Source organism: Sinocyclocheilus grahami, unplaced genomic scaffold, assembly GCF_001515645.1.
Source record: "Sinocyclocheilus grahami isolate Dianchi unplaced genomic scaffold, SAMN03320097.WGS_v1.1 scaffold54.1, whole genome shotgun sequence".
NCBI classification, from domain to species: Eukaryota; Metazoa; Chordata; class Actinopteri; order Cypriniformes; family Cyprinidae; genus Sinocyclocheilus; species Sinocyclocheilus grahami.
In genome coordinates this window covers 4711066-4724538 of record NW_015505233.1, presented here as the reverse complement: position 1 = coordinate 4724538, position 13473 = coordinate 4711066, and the positions used below count along the sequence as shown (strand labels likewise).

At 38.3% G+C, this 13473-nt stretch overlaps 1 protein-coding gene across 1 annotated transcript in view; it reads right to left on the bottom strand.

Annotated features, from left to right (window-relative positions):
• LOC107583646 (sodium/calcium exchanger 1-like) overlaps nucleotides 1-13473 on the bottom strand; it is a 101923-nt gene that overhangs the window by 22221 nt on the left and 66229 nt on the right. The window lies entirely within an intron of this gene.

The following is a 13473-nucleotide window of genomic DNA, read 5'->3' as shown; positions in this document are numbered from 1 at the left end:
TATTTACTTGATAAGCACATTTATTTGATAAGCAAATTCATAAATCAATATATGCTGAGGAAAGCCACCAAATGAATTGATAATTCAAATCATAATGCAAAGACATTACATTACTGTAGATGAAAGAATTGAATAAACTTCACAAAGTGCTTTTACAAGTCAATATACTGTTTGTTTTATTTCCATATCATTAAACATAAGCTATCACTGGCCAACATAATCCATTTCGCAATCGAGTTTGCCAATAATAATTAATTTTTTACAACTTAATTCTTTTTAATCACACAAACTTAATTTAAATTGACAGCCCTATAAATAAATAAAGAAATATTTTGTTAAATAACATATATATACAGTAAATATTCATATATAATGTGGCTAATAGTTATCTAGAGGCCATCATCTTATTTACAAAAAGAAAATCTCAAGATTTTATAAATGTAAGAATAAAAATAATATTGCATGGGTTTTGTGGGCTTGTGTATGAATTTAAAATCTGTACTGTTCTAAGATGCAGTCAGTATCTTGTGAATTAGTCAGCGCTGCATATTTACAAGATTTATAACAGCTTCAGTTGCATATTAAATAAAATCAATGGATGTGTGGATGGACTCCAGTTTAAATGGCTAGTCATTTAGCTCTGACTCAAGAACTCTCAAGCTTATTCTCAGATTTTATATTTTGCCTGAATTCTTCCTCATCTGCACATCCAGCCCTGTATGCTTAGAGGGAACACTGAATACAAACCTCCATCTCCAAACTAACAAAATCAACCATCATCAGAACTAGAAACAAAATCCTTCATACACACATTCAGACCACTTGCTGCTATATGTTTGCATGACCTTTCTCCAAGAGCAACCTCAGCCCACAACATTACAACAATAAAATCTCCACAACCAACCATGTCACATTGGCCTGATGTCATGAACAGGAAATCTAAATCGACTGTCTTGGCCTACATTTCTTCTCCCTTAATATCAAGTATCATGGCTGCATGGCTGACGTTGTAGTACTGTTTCATTAAATGTTGTTTGTGCTATACATTTAGTTTACAATTTAAATCATTTTTATAGAAGAAAAATGATGTGATAAAGCTCTGAAAATTGTGGTGACTTATAGGGTTATTTCACCCCCCAAAAAATTTTTGGCTGTGTTTTACTCACTCCCGATGCATCCTAGGTGTATATGACTTTCTTCTTTCAGACGAATCCAGTCGGAGTTATATTAAAAATGGTCTTTGATCTTTCAAGCTCTATCGTTGTACTCAGCGGGTGTTGCATTGCTTCTGTCCAAAAGACGTGAAATAAAAAGCACCCTTCCACAAAAAAAAGTGTCTCACATGGCTCCGGGGGGTGAACAAAGGCCTCCTGTAGCGAATCGATGAGTTTTTGTAAGAAAAATATCCATATTCAAAACGTAATAATCACTTAAATCTAGCTTGCGCTCACTGTTATAAAACGGAAGCAGTTCCGGGCGAATTACATATGAGGTCAGCTTTGCGCATGCGCCGCTCAGAAGTGACACATGCGGAGAGTTCGAAACAAAACAACGGTCACTAATTAGAAGTACAAAACGAGGATTTGTAAAGAAGAATGTCGGAGGATTTCGATATAAGCCAAGAGGAGACTTGTTTTCCTTTGCTAAAGTAAGGAAACTTTGCTTCTTTGGATCCTGTAAACAAACGTTGGTTTTCACGAGACTCACCGGCGCATGCGCAACGCTGATCTCATACGTCATGCTCCCGGAACTGCTTCTGTGTACAACTGCTGGCGCAAGCTACATTGAAGTGATTATTACATTTTGAATATGGTTTTGTTGGCGCGGGGGCAGTGCTTATTCAAGAGGACACCCAAGGTATTGACCATCCTGTATGCTACTTCTCACGTAAATTCAACAAAAGTCAGTTGAATTACTCCACTATTGAGAAGGAAACCTTAGCTTTGCTGTTGGCATTGCAGTATTTTGATGTATATTTGAGTTCAAGCAATTTACCAATAACTGTATATACTGATCATAACCCTTTAGTGTTCCTATCTCGTATGCGTAACCAGGATCAGCGGCTAATGCGCTGGTTGGCTCCGGGGGGTGAACAAAGGCCTCCTGTAGCGAATCGATGAGTTTTTGTAAGAAAAATATCCATATTCAAAACGTAATAATCACTTAAATCTAGCTTGCGCTCACTGTTATAAAACGGAAGCAGTTCCGGGCGAATTACATATGAGGTCAGCTTTGCGCATGCGCCGCTCAGAAGTGACACATGCGGAGAGTTCGAAACAAAACAACGGTCACTAATTAGAAGTACAAAACGAGGATTTGTAAAGAAGAATGTCGGAGGATTTCGATATAAGCCAAGAGGAGACTTGTTTTCCTTTGCTAAAGTAAGGAAACTTTGCTTCTTTGGATCCTGTAAACAAACGTTGGTTTTCACGAGACTCACCGGCGCATGCGCAACGCTGACCCCATACTTCATGCTCCCGGAACTGCTTCTGTGTACAACTGCTGGCGCAAGCTAGATTGAAGTTATTATTACATTTTGAATATGGTTTTGTTGGCGCGGGGGCAGTGCTTATTCAAGAGGACACCCAAGGTATTGACCATCCTGTATGCTACTTCTCACGTAAGTTCAACAAAAGTCAGTTGAATTACTCCACTATTGAGAAGGAAACCTTAGCTTTGCTGTTGGCATTGCAGTATTTTGATGTATATTTGAGTTCAAGCAATTTACCAATAACTGTATATACTGATCATAACCCTTTAGTGTTCCTATCTCATATGCGTAACCAGGATCAGCGGCTAAGGCTCTGGTTGTCCAAGGTTACCACCTGATGATTGAACACAAGAAAGGTTCAGAAAACGTAATGACTGATGCTTTGTCAAGAACTTAAAAGAAGATTGGAGTAAGGATCGTTAAAACTATATGGTTTTAACCCATATCGTTTGTCTTAAGGGGGGGAGTGTTACGTTCCACGTGTGTTCTGTGTATATTATGTTTCTTTTTGCTCGTTAAGAATGCATGTGAGTGTGTCCAGCTACTCCATCACATTTTCCCTTCTGTGATGATCAGAATATTTAGTCGGTCGTTGTTATATGGCTTGTTTTGTTTTTTCAGTAGGTTAGTTTATATTCTGTTAGATTAGGCTTGTGAGTGTTATGCCACCCTTGTATTTTTGTTTTTAGTTTATGAGAGTTTAGTTTGGGCGTCGCATACGCTGAAGATTCCGGTTTTATTTTCATACTTTATTTTGGTAGTTAGTTTAGAGGTTACTTATAAGGAGTGTTGTGTTTTTGTTTATTTCTTTAATTTGGGTGACACTCATGCTTTTGTTTCTTTTTCTTTTCTATGGTTAGACATTGTTAGACCAAACTACTTGTATCTTCTCTCAACACGCTCAGTAAAGTCTTTCTAAGGAGCATCTCAGTATTGTCTTCGATCCGCACCACACCCAGTAACAGCTGTCCCACCTAAATGTTACGGTATCATCCCTTCTTAACATCAAGCACGTGACAGCCATTATAACATCACAAGAACAGATGCTCATACCTTCATAACAGCTGAAATTTGTCAGTGACTTTAATTATGGTACTATGACTGTAGACAGAGCAGTCAGATTACAGGATTATCTATTGCCCAAATGAGGATGGTCACAGGATGGACTGTAATACTAATCTGAGACTGTAAATTACACTAACGTAATACTCTACAGTCAGAAACGGGATCACTGCTGCTGAAACAAACCATCAAAGAACATAGAAAAGCACATTCAGTAAGAATTAGCTCTAAAATTAATAATATTTTTTTTGTAAGAAAAATATCCATATTCAAAATGTAATAATCACTTGAATCTAGCTTGCGCTCACTGTGGAAGCAGTTAAGCAGTTCCGGGCGAATTACATATGAGGTCAGCTTTGCGCATGCGCCGCTCAGAAGTGACACATGCGGAAACAAAACAAAGACTTGTTTTCCTTTGCTAAAGTAAGGAAACTTTGCTTCTTTGGATCCTGTAAACAAACGTTGGTTTTCACGAGACTCACCGGCGCATGCGCAACGCTGACCCCATACTTCATGCTCCCGGAACTGCTTCTGTGTACAACTGCTGGCGCAAGCTAGATTGAAGTTATTATTACATTTTGAATATGGTTTTGTTGGCGCGGGGGCAGTGCTTATTCAAGAGGACACCCAAGGTATTGACCATCCTGTATGCTACTTCTCACGTAAATTCAACAAAAGTCAGTTGAATTACTCCACTATTGAGAAGGAAACCTTAGCTTTGCTGTTGGCATTGCAGTATTTTGATGTATATTTGAGTTCAAGCAATTTACCAATAACTGTATATACTGATCATAACCCTTTAGTGTTCCTATCTCATATGCGTAACCAGGATCAGCGGCTAAGGCTCTGGTTGTCCAAGGTTACCACCTGATGATTGAACACAAGAAAGGTTCAGAAAACGTAATGACTGATGCTTTGTCAAGAACTTAAAAGAAGATTGGAGTAAGGATCGTTAAAACTATATGGTTTTAACCCATATCGTTTGTCTTAAGGGGGGGAGTGTTACGTTCCACGTGTGTTCTGTGTATATTATGTTTCTTTTTGCTCTCCTGTCCTTTTGTTATTATTGCTCCGCTTCTAGGTCGGTGTTTACTGGCTGACGTGATTGCCCTCTGGTTGTCCAAGGTTACCACCTGATGATTGAACACAAGAAAGGTTCAGAAAACGTAATGACTGATGCTTTGTCAAGAACTTAAAAGAAGATTGGAGTAAGGATCGTTAAAACTATATGGTTTTAACCCATATCGTTTGTCTTAAGGGGGGGAGTGTTACGTTCCACGTGTGTTCTGTGTATATTATGTTTCTTTTTGCTCTCCTGTCCTTTTGTTATTATTGCTCCGCTTCTAGGTCGGTGTTTACTGGCTGACGTGATTGCCAATCATCATTATGACGTCATGATGTTTTGCCAATCGGGTGACGTGCCAGCTGTATTTGAGGACTCGAGTTGATTGTGTGTGTGTGTGCGCTATGCCAGCGTACCTCGTGTTCTAATGCGGTCTCCTGATGTTGCATGTATCTTGCTGTGTGTTTTAATCCATTTAGAGATTTGATTCTTAGCTATTGACTTGTATTGAACTCTTTGTGAAAGATATTGCGGACGTCCGGTCCAGAGTTCCAGCCTGATTACGTTTCTAGTTAACGTTAAGAATGCATGTGAGTGTGTCCAGCTACTCCATCACATTTTCCCTTCTGTGATGATCAGAATATTTAGTCGGTCGTTGTTATATGGCTTGTTTTTTTAGATTAGGCTTGTGAGTGTTATGCCACCCTTGTATTTTTGTTTTTAGTTTATGAGAGTTTAGTTTGGGCGTCGCATACGCTGAAGATTCCGGTTTTATTTTCATACTTTATTTTGGTAGTTAGTTTAGAGGTTACTTATAAGGAGTGTTGTGTTTTTGTTTATTTCTTTAATTTGGGTGACACTCATGCTTTTGTTTCTTTTTCTTTTCTATGGTTAGACATTGTTAGACCAAACTACTTGTATCTTCTCTCAACACGCTCAGTAAAGTCTTTCTAAGGAGCATCTCAGTATTGTCTTCGATCCGCACCACACCCAGTAACAGCTGTCCCACCTAAATGTTACGGTATCATCCCTTCTTAACATCAAGCACGTGACAATATTTTTCTTACAAAAATGCATCGATTCGCTACAGGAGGCCTTTGTTAACCCCCCGGAGCCGTGTGAGACACTTTTTTTTTTTTTTAATGGATCGGCGCTTTTTATTTAACGTCATTTGGACAGAAGCAATGCAACACCTGCTGAGTGCAACGACTTTTGTTTCTTTTTCTTTTCTATGGTTAGACATTGTTAGACCAAACTACTTGTATCTTCTCTCAACACGCTCAGTAAAGTCTTTCTAAGGAGCATCTCAGTATTGTCTTCGATCCGCACCACACCCAGTAACAGCTGTCCCACCTAAATGTTACGGTATCATCCCTTCTTAACATCAAGCACGTGACAATATTTTTCTTACAAAAATGCATCGATTCGCTACAGGAGGCCTTTGTTAACCCCCCGGAGCCGTGTGAGACACTTTTTTTTTTTAATGGATCGGCGCTTTTTATTTAACGTCATTTGGACAGAAGCAATGCAACACCTGCTGAGTACAACGATAGAGCTTAAAAGATCAAAGACAATTTTTAATAGAACTCCGACTGGATTCGTCTGAAAGAAGAAAGTCATATACACCTAGGATGCATCGGGGGTGAGTAAAACGCAGCCTAATTTGTATTTTTGGGTGAACTAACCCTTTAAGGAGAGTGATTATAAAAAAATCATTTTCACTCAGTAAAATGTTTTTGTTATAAAACATCAGCGCCAACTGAACAATATCCAGACTTACAGAGTCTTACAGAAATGCACAATCACTTCCAACAGTCATCGATCTTCAATTAAGACACAGGTGCTACAGCAAGAAAGACAGACAGTGAAGAAAATGCATGGAAGAATGAGGTAAGAAAGACAGAAGAGTTATCAAATGCTGGCATATGCTTCAGGGAAGACTAATAAACGCAAACACCCTCTATCTTTGTCTCTCTTTATCTTCCGCTTCTCAAAGACAATTTCATATTCCTTCCATCCCATTGGTTGTCAGAAACACAAGTGTTAGATTATTTCCAGATCCACACTGTCAGGTGCAGGAAGCTGTGTGTGTGTGTGGGAATGACCCTCTTCACTTCTCATCTGAATGTGGGTTAGGTTCAGCTGAGGTCACGGCAGTGCGCTAATGCTACATCAATAAGTCATAGGACTGCTTTTACATGCACACAAAGGTTTTAAAATGACAGCACATGTCGTTTGTGTGTGTGTGTGTGTGCGTGGGTTGTTTTTCTATTTATTCTCTGTACCTTTTGTTCTTATCAAGTGTCTTTGACATCTGTCGTTACATCTGTCACCTGTAGTTACTGGACACTTGCTTTATTTAATTACTCCAATATCTCCCGCTCTCATTTCAAATGATGCATCACGTTTATAATTGTATTAGACAATGGCTATTGGATCTGACAGAAAACAAAGTGATTTTGTAAGTGTTGTAGACGAGATGTTAATTAGAAGTGTTCTCGAGCTCTGTTTTATCGTTCATAAGAATGAACACATAACAGCGGATGCTTCACAAGCAGTCAACTTATCAAACCCCAGTTAAAACATGTAAACAGTTTGTGCTCTGGATGAGAAAAAGTGTGACCATGTGACACACAATCACCTGCTAAACACACTGTCACACCTTTCACAACCAGTGTTGCCTGCATCGCTCTTTAGCGGCGGAACAATTTTACCAGTGTGAATCTCCAGTGTGACAGCAAAATAAATCATATTTACCTGAGTTCAGAATATCGAAGTCTAAAAATAATGCAATGAGATAAAAAAGTTTATCATGAAATAATGATGACAAAACATTTATCAAGCTGCATGCAAACACAAACATACAGCATGAGTTGGGTAGTCTGATTCACAAATGAAAGACTCAAGTGAGCTGATTCACAAGTAAATGACTCTCGGTCTGACAAAATATTTGCTGCTTGAACTCACTGACTCACTGTTAATGACTCAGTAAATTTCACATGATTAATTGCAGTAAAGTTCACTAAAATTAAGCAAATTTTGTTTGTGTTTAGTACATTTACTGACAGGTTGTTCAGTAGATGTGCACATTTTTTTTTTGGCGATAAATGGTTTTTCTTTACTGACAGGTTGTTCAAACAGCGTGTAGGTAAAGTGGGGTCTTTTGGCAAATAAATGATTTAATAAATGTAATTTTACAAAGTTCTATCATGGTGGACCTTCATAATTCTGAACTTATTTATATATTTGTTTATTTTGTCATTAAATCTAACTCTCAAACAAACTTTTGCCTTCATGGCCTTATGCAAACCATTGGCTTATCCACACAATGAGGGCAATCTAATCTTTTACTATTCATGTGGGCACATTTGGTGACCTGACACACACACACACACACACACACACACAGATTTGTTTTTGTGAAATTATCGTTCATAAGAATGAACACATAACAGCGGATGCTTCACAAGCAGTCAACTTATCAAACCCCAGTTAAAACATGTAAACAGTTTGTGCTCTGGATGAGAAAAAGTGTGACCATGTGACACACAATCACCTGCTAAACACACTGTCACACCTTTCACAACCAGTGTTGCCTGCATCGCTCTTTAGCGGCGGAACAATTTTACCAGTGTGAATCTCCAGTGTGACAGCAAAATAAATCATATTTACCTGAGTTCAGCATATCGAAGTCTAAAAATAATGCAATGAGATAAAAAAGTTTATCATGAAATAATGATGACAAAACATTTATCAAGCTGCATGCAAACACAAACATACAGCATGAGTTGGGTAGTCTGATTCACAAATGAAAGACTCAAGTGAGCTGATTCACAAGTAAATGACTCTCGGTCTGACAAAATATTTGCTGCTTGAACTCACTGACTCACTGTTAATGACTCAGTAAATTTCACGTGATTAATTGCAGTAAAGTTCACTAAAATTAAGCAAATTTTGTTTGTTTAGTACATTTACTGACAGGTTGTTCAGTAGATGTGCACATTTTTTTTTTGGCGATAAATGGTTTTTCTTTACTGACAGGTTGTTCAAACAGCGTGTAGGTAAAGTGGGGTCTTTTGGCAAATAAATGATTTAATAAATGTAATTTTACAAAGTTCTATCATGGTGGACCTTCATAATTCTGAACTTATTTATATATTTGTTTATTTTGTCATTAAATCTAACTCTCAAACAAACTTTTGCCTTCATGGCCTTATGCAAACCATTGGCTTATCCACACAATGAGGGCAATCTAATCTTTTACTATTCATGTGGGCACATTTGGTGACCTGACACACACACACACACACACACACACAGATTTGTTTTTGTGAAAAGTGGGGACATCCCATAGGCGTAATGGTTTTTATACTGTACAGACCATATATTCTATTGCCCTACACCAACCCTACCCCTAAACCTACCCCTTACAGGAAACTTTGTGCTATTTCAGATTTTCAATACACTCCATTCTGTGTGATTTATAAGCATTTTGAAAAGTGGGGACATGGGGTAATGTCCTGAAAAGTCACCTTCTCCTTGTAATACCTATGCCATACCTTTGTCATTATACAAATTTATGTCCTCATTTGTAACAAAAACGCGCACACACACACACACACACCAGTACACCTGACATGATCGACATGAACACACACACCTTGAAGCCTCTTGAATTCAATACAGCATTTCTCTCCTTGTTTTCCATTACATTTCCATTAGATGACAGTGGCTTTATGTGTGTGCACCACGTTCCTGTCTCTCTTTAGGAGCTCAAATTTGAGCCTGCAGGAAATCAAAGCGTGCTTTAGATTAAGCCAAATGGGCAGGGGTTTGTGGGATATGCTCGGGGTCTTGAATCTCTGATCAGGGTGTTACATAAAGCTGCTCCAATTCATGCCTGACGATAAACCAAGCACTGCAACACGAGATCACACACATGCTCACGCTTATGAAAGGCACAGAGAGGAAAAATGCAACACACACACACACACAAATGATATGACATTATCTGTTCATTAGCATATCTGCATTGCAGTAGCCTTGATCGGAAGAGCTCCTGACACACATACAACAACAATCATTTAAATTCACTTTCAAACTGCTCTTTAAAATACATATATAGCTTATACAGTTCATCAACCGCTTCCTGTTTGAAATTATCTTCAGATCGATGCTTCTAGAGGATGTGCAGACACGTTTTATAGACCAGCTGTGGGACAGTCAGGAAGCTTGGACTCAATGCTGGCAGCTGATCGCCCGTCGCTGCTGCATTACAGTGAGTTAGCGACTACAGTGATGTGAACACATCTTTGGTTCTGATCCATCATCTGCTTCATGTTCAGGTTTACCAGGGTTAGGTCAGTGTAGCTGGACTGGAATGAGATCCAGACCTACTAGCTTAATTTATATGCCAAAACCATACATACACACACAGTTTGACTTACAGCGTCCAGAAACATTTGCCAGCAATCAAAAGATCTGTGCTTAGCAACCGGGAAAGAGCCAAAATAGAGCCACTTTTCAAGTGTGATTTACCAAAGGCCACATTACACCGCATGTAAGAGAGACAGAGAGCAAGAGAGAGAGAGGGAGTGAAGTAATGTAACCTCCTTAAAATTCAAATCATGTCTGCTCCTTAACACAACGAGGAGCCACACCAAATCAATACGAGCTGATTTGTGTATGTGTGTGAGTGGATATGGGTGTGAGCATGTTTAGAAAGAATATAGAATAAATATATGGGTATTTACTCTTTTACTTGTGCCATGGTGAGACAGAGGGTGGAGATTCACTAAGAACGATTTGCGCCCGCTGATAACGCTGCTTATTTGCACATGCTGCGCAAATAAACAATATTGTTTTAGCAGCCGACTCACTGCTGGAATTATGCAAATCAGGTAACAGTGCAAATCACAGACTGTATAGCATCACTACTGCAATATAGACACCTGAACTGGCTCCTTAAAAATGGATATATTGAACTATTTTCACCATTATTTGATGAGTTACTGCTGCCATGATCAATAAAAAAGCACACAAACTGCTCATTTTAACCAAACTGCAACAGGCATGATAATAATTTAATTTAAATATGTCTGGTTCAGTGCTATACCAGTGCAGGTATCTTCTGGTTAAACGGCAACAAATAATAATAATAATAATTTATAAAACCAATATAATAATATTAATATTAGTAGTATTATTAATTTAATTTAAATTAATTTTATTTCATAAATAAAAACAAACAAAAACTAAATTGGATATGGTTAAGATGCAGTTGAAATACAACATGCATTTCTCCTCAGACTGTATGTGATTAGTGAACATAAAAACCATTAAACTATGGAAAATTAAAACTGAGAGTACAGGAGTACAGAGAATGTGTATTTGTGCACAAATGTGTGTCTCAAAGGCCAAATGAAACCCTTTACAACATGACCCAAAGTGCAAGGTAATGCATAAACTTGTGTAGGCAAATGCAATCTCTCCTTTTAATATATTCTGTACTTGGATTCAAGTGTGCATGCAAAAATCTTATGACCTGTTTGCATGCCCACTTAAGCCTATGTACCCCCCACACCACCACCCCCCACCCCCCCACACACACAGTGCAGGTATTGATTGTGGTGTAGTGGGGTGAAATAAGAGCTTGCTGCAGAGACCTGCTAGTGAATAATGGAAGGAGAGAGAGAGGGGAAGAGAGAGGAAGGGAAAAACAGGGATGGCAAACTGAGAAGACAAACTTATGTGCCTTCAATATGAGCATTACAGGGCGCTGAAGCACTTCAATGTAATTTTCAGTACTTTAATGATTCAAATTTGTTGATGTTACAAGCTGATTTGTGAGTGTTTAAAACATTTTCGAGCTCTTTAACAAAACATGCCAGCCGGCACAATGAAGCATCACCCACTTCTGACATATTTTGTGAATTTGCTCATTGTCCTTTCACAAACTGCAATTATCACACAATGAAATGCGTCATAACTTACAATTCAATTTTTTTGGTAAATGCTGATTCTTCATCATTAATGTGGATGTTTTAGAAAGGCCTGTTGCCAGGGAGAAAGTCACATTTTGTAATTTAGTGTAAAACAAGCATAGAATTAATAATGTTTAATGTTGTATTACATATCTTCAAGCATGTGCATGTCAGACACACACACACACACACACACACACAGGGGGAACACAAGACAGTGGAACAAAAAGCTGCAATAAAATTTGCCTTCATGACCTTCATAGCGTCTCTTGTCTTCTCTCTGTTCATTTACAGCCCTACGTAGGTCTCTCCATCTCTCTCTGTGCACTTTTCTCTAACAGAAGAGCTTAAATCAAGGGCTGCTGAAACTGCAACGGCCCTGTCTGCCTTTTCTCTGTAATGAACAAAAGCTATGTGTGAGCTTCAGTGGCCTTCAATCTAGTTCACCTGTCTAGAAACACAAGACATTCAGACCTATCCAGAAACGACAGACAAAACAGAAAGAAGGAAGCAAAGAAAGAAAAGTTTTTAATTTTCTATTAAATGGATAGTTCACCCAAAAATGAAAATTCTGACATTAATTACTCTCCCTCATGTTTATGAAGTTACGAGAATACTTTTTGTTGTGCAAAGAAAACAAAAATAACAACTTTGTTCAACAATTTCTTCTCTTCCGTGTCAGTCCTTGACACACATTCACAATAGACGTATGTGTGTCGAAGACTGACACAGAAGAAATTGTTAAAATCTTTATTTTTGTTTTCTTTGCACACAAAAAGTATTCTCGTAGCTTCATAACATTAAGGTTGAACCACATGCACTATTTTAATGATGTCCTTACTACCTTTCTGGGCCTTGAATGTGGTAGTTGCGTTGCTGTCTATAGAGGGCCAGAAAGCTCTTGGATTTCATCAAAAATATCTTAATTTGTGTTCAGAAGATCTTACGGGTTTAGAGCAACATGAGGGTAATGACAGAATTTTCCTTTTTTGGGTGAACTATCCCTTTAAGGGCAACTGCCAGTGTGTTGGGTAGTTATTAGGGTGTTGCTAGGTGTTTTATGAAGTAATTTTATGAAGTTTTAAGTCCATTTTTTTTATAAAACAACATGACATGATCAGAGTCAGAGCATTCTTCATGTAAAGAAACAAGTAAAATGTTACAATTATGAGTAGTGGGATTTTGGACCAATGAAATTTCACAATGGATGGGCTATTCAGCAAGATGCCACAGAAATATAAATTAAAACAATTTACAAAATGTCCAATATACAGTACAGACAGACAGATGCATAGATATTCATCTCACACACTCACAGTGCTGTAGTCCTTTTCTCTGCTGAATTCTCTGGATGCCCATATAAGGATGCATTTCTCAGCTCTGACCTCTTGACATCTCCTCCTCTAAAGATCCCACGTACATCAGCTCTAAAGTCACTGTAGCAACAGTGTGTACCACCCAGAATAAGATCTTTAGAACTGACTCTAGTAGCTGCTCTACATACATATGGAGATGCTTGATGTGTGTGTGTGTGTTTGAGTCTCCTTATCAAGTGTCTCTATATCAGTTTGTTGAAGGATTTGCAGAGGTTTCCAATTCTGTTTTGCTGCTCTATTGCACACACTCATACTCCTACATCCTAGCAAAAAAAGTCATCATATATTTACTAGAGGTCAAATAACAGCAATCTCTCTCTCTCTTGTGTCTCTCTTTCTCTCGTTCCAGCACTCACTCTAGATTTCTTTTCTGGGAAGAGCAGCGATATCCACTTTTCCTCGGATTACTGTATACTACGGAGCTGGATATTCCACACAACTGTCTCACACTCACACACACACACACACACACACACACACACACACACACACACACAC